Consider the following 11547-nt stretch of genomic DNA (forward strand, 5'->3'; position numbering starts at 1 on the left):
TCTGTCTGACGCAGAAAAGATGAAATAAGAGAGAGAAGAAGAGAGAGAGGGGGGGGAATGAAGAGAGAGGGGAATGAGAGAGAGAGAGGGGAATGAGAAAGAGAGACACACAAAGAGAGAGAAGAGAGAGAGAGAGAGGAGAGAGAGAGAGAGAGAGAGAGAGAGAGAGAGAGAGAGAGAGAGAGAGAGAGAGAGAGAGAGAGAGAGAGAGAAGAGAGAGAGAGAGAGAGAGAGAGAAGAGAGAGAGAGAGGGGAATGAGAGAGAGACACACAGAGAGAGAAGAGAGGAGGAAGAGAGAGAGGGGAATGAGAGAGAAAGAAGAGGGAGAGAGAGAGAGAGAGAGAGAGAGAGGACAGAAGACGAGAGAGACAGAAGAGAGAGAGGGGAGACAGAGAGGAAATGAGAGAGAAGAGAGGGAGAGAGGGGAATGAGAGAAGAGGGAATGAGAGAGAGAGAGAAGGGGGGGTCCAGGGGAAGGAAGAGAGAAGAAAACATAGAGGAGCTGAACTTTCAAGATTCATGAAAGAGAGAGAGGGAAAAAAACGAGGGTGTAGGAGGGGCTCGATGTGTGAGCCTGCAGTACTGATCAAACCGAGATGAGACCAAGAGAGGAGGGTTATAGAAGAAGAGAGGGGAAAAGAGGAGACAGTGGGACAGAGGACAGAGAGGGGAGATGTCTGCAAGTGAAGGAAGTGATCAAAGGAGAGATGAGACAGATAGGAGGGAGGGAGGAGGGGAGGGAGGGAGGGAGGGAGGAGGGAGGGAGAGGAGGGAGGGAGGAGGGAGGGAGGAGAGGAGAGAAGAGAACCAAAGGCAGTCGCAGAGATAGCACCTTTCATATTCTACCGATTACTGAAACTGGTGTGTTGATGTGTACCCATGCCGTACTGATTACTGGAAACTGGTGTGTGATGTGTACCCATGCCGTACTGATCAATCAATCAACAAGTTATTTTATATACCCTTCGTACATCAGCTAACTATCTCAAGCTGTACAGAAACCAGCCTAAACCCCAAACAGCAAGCAATGCGTGTAGAAGCACGGTGGCTCGAAAACTCCTAGAAAGGCAACCTAGGAAGAACTAGAGAGGAACCAGCTATGAGGGTGGCCAGTCTCTTCTGCATGTGCCGGGTGGAGATTATAACAGAACATGGCCAAATGTTCAAATGATTACTGAAACTGGTGTGTGATGTGTAACCATGCCCTACCGATTACTGGAAACTGGTGTGTGAGTGTACCCATGCCCTACGATTACTGGAAACTTGGTCTGTGATGTGTACCCATGCCCTACTGATTACTGGAAACTGGTGTGTGATGTGTACCCATGCCGTACTGATTACTGGAAACTGGTGTGTGATGTGTACTCATGCCCTACTGATTACTGGAAACTGGTGTGTGATGTATACCCATGCCCTACTGATTACTGAAACTGTGTGTGATGTGTACCCATGCCGGTGTTGTGTGTGTGCCTGTCTGTAGCTTACATTTACATTCATGATTCCCCTCCTTTTCCGGAACTTTGCGTTCATCCAGTAGTGGGAGTCGGCCTAGAGCACATGGTGCAACCCCCCGCTGCGCCTTGTTACCCCGATCGCGCTGGCCGTGTCGAGGAACTGTCAATTGAACTTCCACTGTCGTAATGCGTTTCACTATTACCTCATCTGCCTGGTTGCCTGACTAATGAGCCCAAGCCAGCCGAGGCCAAACGAGGAGCTGGGAAAGTAATAATAAATATATATTCTCTCCCTCCGTGGCAGCGAGGGAAGAACATTTTCATTTTCCTGCTTTTTATGGTTTTTATGTGTTGGTCTTGGCATGATATATACAAGAAATTTATATATATATATATGAGAGAGAAAAACATTATTATATATATGTATATATGAGAGAGAAAAAAGTTTATATCTATGTTATATGATATATACAGTGGGCAAAAAAAGTATTTAGTCAGCCACAATTGTGCAAGTTCTCCCACTTAAAAAGACGAGAGAGGCCTGTAATTTTCATCAGAGGTACACTTCAACTATGACAGACAAAATGAGAGAAAAAATCCAGAAAATCACATTGTAGGATTTTTTATGAATTTATTTGCAAATTATGGGAAAATAAGTATTGGTCACCTACAAACAAGCAAATTTCTGGCTCTCAGACCTGTAACTTCTTCTTTAAGAGGCTCCTCTGTCCTCCACTCGTTACCTGTATTAATGGCACCTGTTTGAACTTGTTATCAGTATAAAAGACACCTGTCCACAAACCTCAAAACAGTTCACACTCCAAACTCCACTATGACCAAGACCAAAGAGCTGTCAAGGGAACACCAGAAACAAATTGTAGACCTGCACCAGGCTGGAAGAATGAATCTGAAATAGGTAAGCAGCTTGGTTGAAAGAAATCAACTGTGGAGCAATTATTAGGAAATTGGAAGACATATAAGACCACTGATAATCTCCCTCGATCTGGGGCTCCACGCAAGATCTCACCCCGTGGGGTCAAAATGATCACAAGAACGGTGAGCAAAAATCCCAGAACCACACGGGGGACCTAGTGAATGACCTGCAGAGAGCTGGACCAAAGTAAACAAAAGCCTACCACAGTAACACCACTACGCCGCCAGGGACTCAAATCCTGCTGCCAGACGTTCCCCTTGTTAAGCCAGTACATGTCCAGGCCCGTCTGAAGTTTGCTAGAGAGCATTTGGATGATCCAGAAGAAGATTGGAGAATGTCATATGGTCAGATGAAACCAAAATAGAACTTTTTGGTAAAAACTCAACTCGAGGACAAAGAATGCTGAGTTGCATCCAAAGAACACCATACCTACTGTGAAGCATGCGATGTGGGTGGAAACATCATGCTTTGGCTGTTTTTCTGCAAAGGGAACCAGGAGACTGTCCGTGTAAAGGACAGAATGAATGGGGCCATGTATCGTGAGCATTTTGAGTGAAAACCTCCTTCCATCATCAGCAAGGGCATTGAAGATGAAATGTGGCTGGGTCTTTCAGCATGACAATGATCCCAAACACACCGCCGGGCAACGAAGGAGTGGCTTTCGTAAGAAGCATTTCAAGGTCCTGGAGTGGCCTAGCAGTCCTCCAGATCTCAACCCCATAGAAAATCTTTGGAGGGAGTTGAAAGTCCGTGTTGCCCCAGCAACAGCCCCAAAAACATCACTGCTCTAGAGGAGATTCTGCATGAGGAATGGGCCAAAATACCAGCAACAGTGTGGTGAAAACCTTGTGAAGACTTAGCAGAAAAACGTTTGACCTCTGGTCATTGCCAACAAAGGGTAATATAAACAAAGTATTGAGATAAACTTTGTTAATTGACCAAATACTTATTTTTCCACATAATTTGCAAATAAATTCATAAAAAATCCTACAATGTGATTTTCTGGAATTTTTTCTCTCATTTTGTCTGTCATAGTGAAGTGTAACCTATGATAAAAATTACAGGCCTCTCTCATCTTTTTAAGTGGGAGAACTTGCACAAATTTGGTGGAGCTGACTAAATACTTTTTTGCCCCACTGTATTATATATATTTATATATATATGAAGAGAAAAAATTATTATATTATATGTATATATATATATTATATATATATACGAAGAGAAAATATACGTGTATAGGTACTAGTTAAAAACATATATCTACAGTACTTTGGAAAGTATTCAGACACTTTCTGTCAGTTTGATCTTCTACACTTCGGCCAACTCATATTTTTATTTTAGAGCTTTGACTAGGTCGTCAACTGTGGCTTTGTAAAAAACAAATGGCCCTGGCACTGACTCTGAGTCAGTAATGAATTGGACTGTCTATATCTAAAGCCTCAAAATGGTAATACGTTTTCCAACAGCTCGCTGACCCCAGCCCAGTGAGTATGACACTTGCACCATCCAAGGGTAGGACACCAAGTTTCTCTTTCAGACTAGAACAAGAAAGAAGAAGAGAGAAGCGAGAGGCAAACATGAAGGATGTCATGACCTCTGAACCTCTACCCCCTTCCAAGCCCCTTTATATATCTTCCATAGAAGACGGTCACCATGGTAACAGAAGAGAGAGAATGAGAGCGAGAGAGAAAAAGAGAGAGAGAGAGAGAGAAGTGGGAGAGGCGGAGGGAAAAAGAGGTGTGTGACAGAGACAGGTCATCTCTTCAGAGATGTGAGCCCCAGTAAAAGACAGGTCCTTCCTGTTGAGTTGAGACATCGCCCCCCATGGGGAGAGTCACATTTCCAGGTGTTAAGTCCCATGGGGAGAGATGTCAGGACGGCGTCCCCCAGCTCTGATAGCTTCCATTTAGCCAATTCCACCCAGTCGACGATGTGAGTGTGTTCTCGTCGTTCTGCTCTCTATTTCCCCCTCTATTTATCTCAAATCCAATCAAATTTAATTGTCACATGCTTGGTAAACAACATGTGTAGACTACCAGTGAAATGCTTACGGGCCGTTTCCCAACAACGCAGAAAAAAAATAACAAATCTAATGATAATGATAATAGAAGAAAAAAAATATCACAAAAAAAAAAATACAAAGATGAATGATAACTTGGCTATATACACGGAGTACGAGTACCTGGGGCGGTAGGTAGCCTAGTGGTTAGAACGTTGGGCCAGTAAAAATGTGTTGTTCTGCCCCTGAGCAAGGCAGTTAACCCACTGTTCCCCCGGCGCTGAAGATGTGGATGTTTGATTAAGGCAGCCCCCCCCCTCCCCCTCAGCACCTCTCTGATTCAGAGGGTTGGGTTAAATGTGGATGACACCTTCAGATGTACAGTTGACTAGCTATCCCCCTTTCCCTAGTCAATATGCAAGGGTACAGGATAAACGAGGTAGATATGTAGGGATCAATTGTCTAGGCAACAGGAAGATAATAGACAATGCATCCAACAGCTGTGATACATCCTTGCCATTATCTCTGACACACACAGTGAGTAGTGAGTACCATATTGCGTAAGGAAATGAACAGAGAGAGTCTTGTTTTTACTCTGACAGTCTCCACGGGGTCTTCTTATTCTTCTGTTTCCTTCTTCTGTTTCCTTCTTCTGTTTCCTTCTTTCTGTTTCCTTCTTCTGTTTCCTTTTTTCCTTTCTTCTGTTTCCTTCTTCTGTTTCTTCTTCCGTTTCCTTCTTCTATTTCCTTCTTCCGTTTCTTCTTCTGTTTCCTTCTTTCTGTTTCCTTCTTCTGTTTCCTTCTTCTGCACAGTGGCTACGAGGCTCTAATCTGCTACCCAGTCTGCACCACGGCTCCTTCAGTCTAAATCCTGCCTGGAGACCGCATGAGGCAGACACAGATGTTGGTTTGTTTTGACTGGTTCTTTTGTTTTATTAGTGTCTTACCTAAGTTTCTTAGTCAGAGTAGACTTCATACTGTCGTAACGCCGACTCGATAGAATGACGTGCGGTTATCAACTGAAGTCTGTTTGGAAAAACGACATGTGATCACGCCATTACAAGTAACCCACAATAATTTTGGCAGCAACTTAATAAAAACAAGTAAATGATCATGTTATAAACCTACACCTGACTGCTATGTTATCTAAGATTAGGATCGTTAGCATTGGCTCACGCGTAGGCTAGGTAGAGTATCCCAACTAACAGTTAAAGCTTTGGTCAATATAGATCAAATCAAATTACATTTTATTAGTCACATGTGGCCGATTACAACAGGTGTAGTAGACCTTACATGTGAAATGCTTACTTACAATCCCTTAAGCAACAATGCAGTTTTTAGAAAATTCTTTAAAAAAGTAAGAAATAAAAGTACCAAGTAATTAAGGAGCTACGGTAAAAATAACAGTAGCGAGAACTTATATGACAGTCAATTGGAGGCTATATACAGGGGTGTACTGTACTGGTCAGAGTCAAATGTGGAGGCTATATACAGGGGTGTACTGTACTGGTACAGAGTAATGTGGAGGCTATATACAGGGTGTACTGTACTGTACAGAGTCAATGTGGAGGCTATATACAGGGGTGTACTGTACTGGTACAGAAGTCAATGTGGAGGCTATATACAGGGGTGTACTGTAACTGGTACAGAGTCAAATGTGGAGGCTATATACAGGGGTGTCTGTACTGGTACAGAGTCAATGTGGAGGCTATATACAGGGGTGTACTGTACTGGTACAGAGTCATGTGGAGGCTATATACAGGGGTTCTGTACTGGTACAGAGTCAATGTGGAGGCTATATACAGGGTGTACTGACTGGTACAGAGTCATTGGAGGCTATAACAGGGGTGTACTGTACAGAGTAATTGGGAGGCTATATACAGGGGGTAGCTGGTACAGAGTTAATGTGGAGGCTTATATACAGGGGTGGTACTGGTACAGAGTAATGTGGAGGCTATATACGGGGGTACTGGTAACAGAAGTCAAAGGTGGAGGGCTATATAACAGGGGGGTACTGGTAACAGAGTTCAATGTGGAGGACTATATACAGGGGTACTGGTAACAGAGTCAAGGTGGAGGCTATATACAGGGGGTACTGGTACAGAGTCAATGTGGAGGCTATATACAGGGGGGTACTGGTACAGAGTCAATGTGGAGGCTATATACAGGGGTACTGGTACAGAGTTAATGTGGAGGCTATTTACAAGGGGTGTACTGGTACAGTCAATGTGGAGGCTATATACAGGGGTGTACTGGTACAGAGTTAATGTGGAGGCTATTTACAGGGTGTACTGGTACAGGTCAATGGGAGGCTATATACAGGGGGTAGCTGGTACAGAGTCAATGTGGAGTTTATACAGGGGGGTACCGGTACAAGAGTCATATTGGAGGCTATATACAGGGGGTACTGGTTACAGAGTCAACTGTGGAGGCTATATACAGGGGTACTGGTACAGAGTAAATGTGGAGGCTATATACAGGGGGGTACTGGTACAGAGTCAAAATGTGGAGGCGTATATACAGGGAGTTACGGTAGAGAGTCAATGTGGAGGCTATATACAGGGGGTACTGGTACAGAGTCAATGTGGAGTATATACAGGGGGTACGGTACAGAGTCATATGGAGGCTATATACAGGGGGTACTGGTACAGAGTCATATGTGGAGGTATATACAGGTGTATGGTACAGAGTAAATGTGGAGGCTATATACAGGGGGGTACTGGACAAGGTCAATGTGGAGCTATAACAGGGAGTTACGGTAGAGATCAATGTGGAGGCTATATACAGGGGTACTGGTATAGAGTCAATGTGGAGGCTATATACAGGGGGTACCGATACAGAGTAATGTGGAGCTATATACAGGGGGTGTACTGGTACAGAGTCAGTGTGGAGGCTATATACAGGGTGTTTACGGTACAGAGTCAATGTGGAGGGCTATATTACAGGGTGTACTGGTACAGAATTAATGTGGAGGCTATATACAGGGGTGTACTGGTACAGAGTCCAATGTGGAGGCTATATACAGGGGTACTGGTAAGAGTCAATGTGGAGGCTATATACAGGGGTTACCGGTACAGAGTCATGTGGAGGCTATTATACAGGGGTACCGGTACAGAGTCAATGTGGAGGCTATATACAGGGGGTACGGTACAGAGTCAATGTGGAGGCTATATACAGGGGTATTGGTACAGAGTCAATGTGGAGACTATATACAGGGTGTTACGGTACAGATCAATGTGGAGGCTATATACAGGGTGGTTACGGTACAGAGTCAATGTGGAGGCTATATACAGGGTGTTACGGTACAGAGTCAATGTGGAGGTATATACAGGGTGTTACGGTAGCAGAGTCAATGTGGAGGCTAATATACAGGGTGTTACGGTACAGAGTCAATGTGGAGGTTATATACAGGGTGTTACGGTACAGAGTCAATGTGGAGGCTATATACAGGTGGTTACGTACAGAGTCAATGTGGAGGCTATATACAGGGTGTTACGGTACAGAGTCAATGTGGAGGCTATAAACAGGGTTGTGTTACGGTACAAGTCAATGTGGAGGCTATATACAGGGGGTTACGGTACAGAGTCAATGTGGAGGCTATATACAGGGTGTTACGGTAGAGAGTCAAGTGGAGGCTATATACAGGGTGTTACGGTACAGAGTCAATGTGGAGGCTATATACAGGGTTTACGGTACAGAGTCAATGTGGAGGTTATATACAGGGTTGTTACGGTACAGAGTCATGTGGAGGCTATATACAGGGGGTACGGTACAGAGTCAATGTGGAGGCTATATACAGGGGGTACCGGTACAGAGTCAATGTGGAGGCTATATACAGTGTTACGTACAGAGTCAATGTGGGGTTATAAGGTGTTACGGTACGAGTCAATGTGGAGGGCTATATACAGGTGTTTTACGGTACAGAGTCAATGTGGAGGTTATATACAGGGTGTTACGGTAACAGAGTCAATTGTGGAGGCTATAATACAGGGTGTTACGGTACAGAGTCAATGTGGAGGCTAATATCAGGGTTGTTACGGTACAGAGTCAATGTGGAGGTTTATACAGGGTGTGACGGTACAAGAGTCAATGTGGAGGCTATATACAGGGTGTTACGGTACAGAGTCAATGTGGAGGCTATATAACAGGTTGTTAACGGTAACAGGAGTCACAATGTGGAGGCTATATACAGGGTGTTACGGTACAGAGTCAATGTGGAGGTTATATACAGGGTGTTTACGGTACAGAGTCAATGTGGAGGCTATATACAGGGGGTACCGGTACAGAGTCAATGTGGAGGCTATATACAGGGTGTTACGGTAACAGAGTACAATGTGGAGACTATAATACAGGGTGTTACGGTACAGAGTCAATGTGGAGGTTATATACAGGGTGTTACGGTACAGAGTCAATGTGGAGGCTATATACAGGTGTTACGGTACAGAGTCAATGTGGAGGTTATATACAGGGTGTACCGGTACAGAGTCAATGTGGAGGCTATATACAGGGTACCAGTACAGAGTCAATGTGGAGCTATATACAGGGTGTTACGGTACAGAGTCATGTGGAGGGCTATATACAGGGTGTTACGGTACAGAGTCAATGTGGAGGCTATATACAGGGTGTTACGGTACAGAGTCAATGTGGAGGCTATATACAGGGGTTACCGGTACAGAGTCAATGTGGAGGCTATATACAGGGGTACCAGTACAGAGTCAATGTGGAGGCTATATACAGGGGGTACCGGTACAGAGTCAATGTGGAGGCTATTACAGGGGGTAACGGTACAGAGTCAATGTGGAGGCTATATACAGGGGTACCGGTACAGAGTCAATGTGGAGGCTATATATCAGGGGTACCGGTCAGAGTCAATGTGGAGGCTATATACAGGGGGTACCAGTACAGAGTCCAATGTGGAGGCTATATACAGGGGGTACCGGTAACAGAGTCAATGTGGAGGCTATATACAGGAGGTAGAGTTCTTAAAGTGACTGTACATAGATGATAACAACAGAGAGTAGCAGCGACGTGTAAAATGGGGGAGGGTTGGGTGCAATGCAAATAGTCTGGGTAGGCCATTTGATTAGATGTTCAGGTGTCTTAATGGCTTGGGTAGAATGCTGTTTTAGAAGCCTCTTTGCCTAGACTTGGCGTTGCGGTATCGCTGGCTCATGCGGAAGCAGAGCAGAACAATTCTATGAACTAGGGTGGCTGAGTCTTTGACAATGGTTGTTGAGATGATGGATAACCAATCCACTAAAACACGTAGAGAGAGAGAGAGAGGATGAAATGAAAGTCATTTTAAACATTAAGCCACTTCTCTTTCTGGTAATTACTTCTAATTAGTCCTCCATGAGAGAGGGTCATTAACGATATCACCATGTAACTGTTCAAATGGAAACATCGCTTGAAGGAGTTAAAATACAAATCAAATGTATTTATATAGCCCTTCTACATCAGCTGATGTCTTCAAATTGCCTGTAGCAGAAACCGCCTAAAACTCCCAACAGCAAAGCAAATGCAGGTTAGAAGCACGGTGGCTAGGAAAAACTCCAAGAAAGGCCAGAACCAAGGAAGAAACCTAGAGAGGAACCAGGCTCTGAGGGTGTGCCAGTCCTCTTCTGGCTGGTGCCGGGTGGGAGTAATTCAGAACATGGCCAAGATGTTCAAATGTTCATAGATGACCAGCAGGGTCAAATAATAATTAATTAATTAGTAGTTGTCGAGGGCGCAAAGGTCAGCACCTCAGGAGTAAATGGGTCAGTTGGCTTTTTCATTAGCCGATCAGTTCAGAGTATCTCTACCGCTCCATGCTTGTCTCTTAGAGAGTTGAAAACAGCAGTCTGGACAGTAGCACGCCCATGAACAGGTCCGGGTTCCATAGGCCGCAGGCAGAAACAGTTGAAACTGGACCAGCAGCACGGGCCAGGTGGACTGGGGACCAGCAAGGAGTCAATCAGGCCAGGTAGTACTGAAGGCATGGTCCTAGGGTTCAGGTCCTCGAGAGAGAGAAAGAAAGAAAGAGAGAAAGAGAGAAATACAGAAATACAAGACATTGAAAATGTAAAGCGCATGAATTACTTTCAGCCTTGTTTACGACAGGAATCTTAATTTTTGGACATGTAAATGAATGTTATGTGCCAATTATTCTTAAATTTTTTTTAACTTTTAAATGCCTCATTAGCTCAGTTTAACTGTCATGCCCCAACAGAACCAAATAATTAGCTTGTTTTACTCCAATATTTTGTAAACAATGTTATTGTAACAAGCACCATATAGCCTCAAAACATGGTTTAAAAACGGTAGTTGTCGATATCATGGCATGGCATCCTTTTCATCCATAGCTCTGTCCTATGAATTTGATAGGGTTGCATTTCTCCAGCCCGTCTCTCGTTTTCACTAAACAGGGCAGGGAAAAGGCTTTGTTATTTGTTTCACTGCTGATGCCGTTTTATTTTATTTTTTTTTAAACTGTTGAGCGTGGTAAGATCACTTTTATAATTGGAGATAGATCGTGGCTTGCATTGATGTAATTGTCTGCATTCATTCTCAATCCCTATGTAAATTTGCTGGTAAAATAAATTGACCTCCTTTAAAGGGGATTTTTAAGGTTCCATAAAGAACCAGTCTGCCTATTTAAATAATATCTGTACCATGGCTTAAATTGGATTCATGCCACACATTCTAAAACGTTAAGCATTTGGAAACAGTGCCAGGGAGTTAAACCAAAGCATATCATGCTGTATACCTTTTCCATAAACTGTTTACAGGGTAAGAAAACCATATGTTATTTTGTAATTTGTGTGCACTAGCTGGCAGAGCAGCACCTATTGCCACCAAAAAAAAATATATATATCTGAATTGCTTTTTACCGTTAAAAACCCACCCCAACCCTTATTCAATAAATGTCTATAAAACAAGGACAGTAACTGCAGCTGCACTTTTCACGCAACAACCAAAAACCGAGAGGAGAGAAAACCTTCAGACAGAAACACACCACACAGGGGAGACAGGAAGGCAAAGAGCGGCTGTGAACCATAAAGGTTGGACTAATATAACAAGCTGTCAGATTCTGTACAGGAAGTCCAATTTGGTCCTCTCTCAATGGCAGACGATTCCCTACAGGAGTCTTGTCCAAAACGTTCTGCACTATGAAAGGG

The sequence above is a fragment of the Salvelinus sp. IW2-2015 genome, unplaced genomic scaffold (genome assembly GCF_002910315.2).
Source record: "Salvelinus sp. IW2-2015 unplaced genomic scaffold, ASM291031v2 Un_scaffold1304, whole genome shotgun sequence".
In the NCBI taxonomy this organism is placed as follows: Eukaryota; Metazoa; Chordata; class Actinopteri; order Salmoniformes; family Salmonidae; genus Salvelinus; species Salvelinus sp. IW2-2015.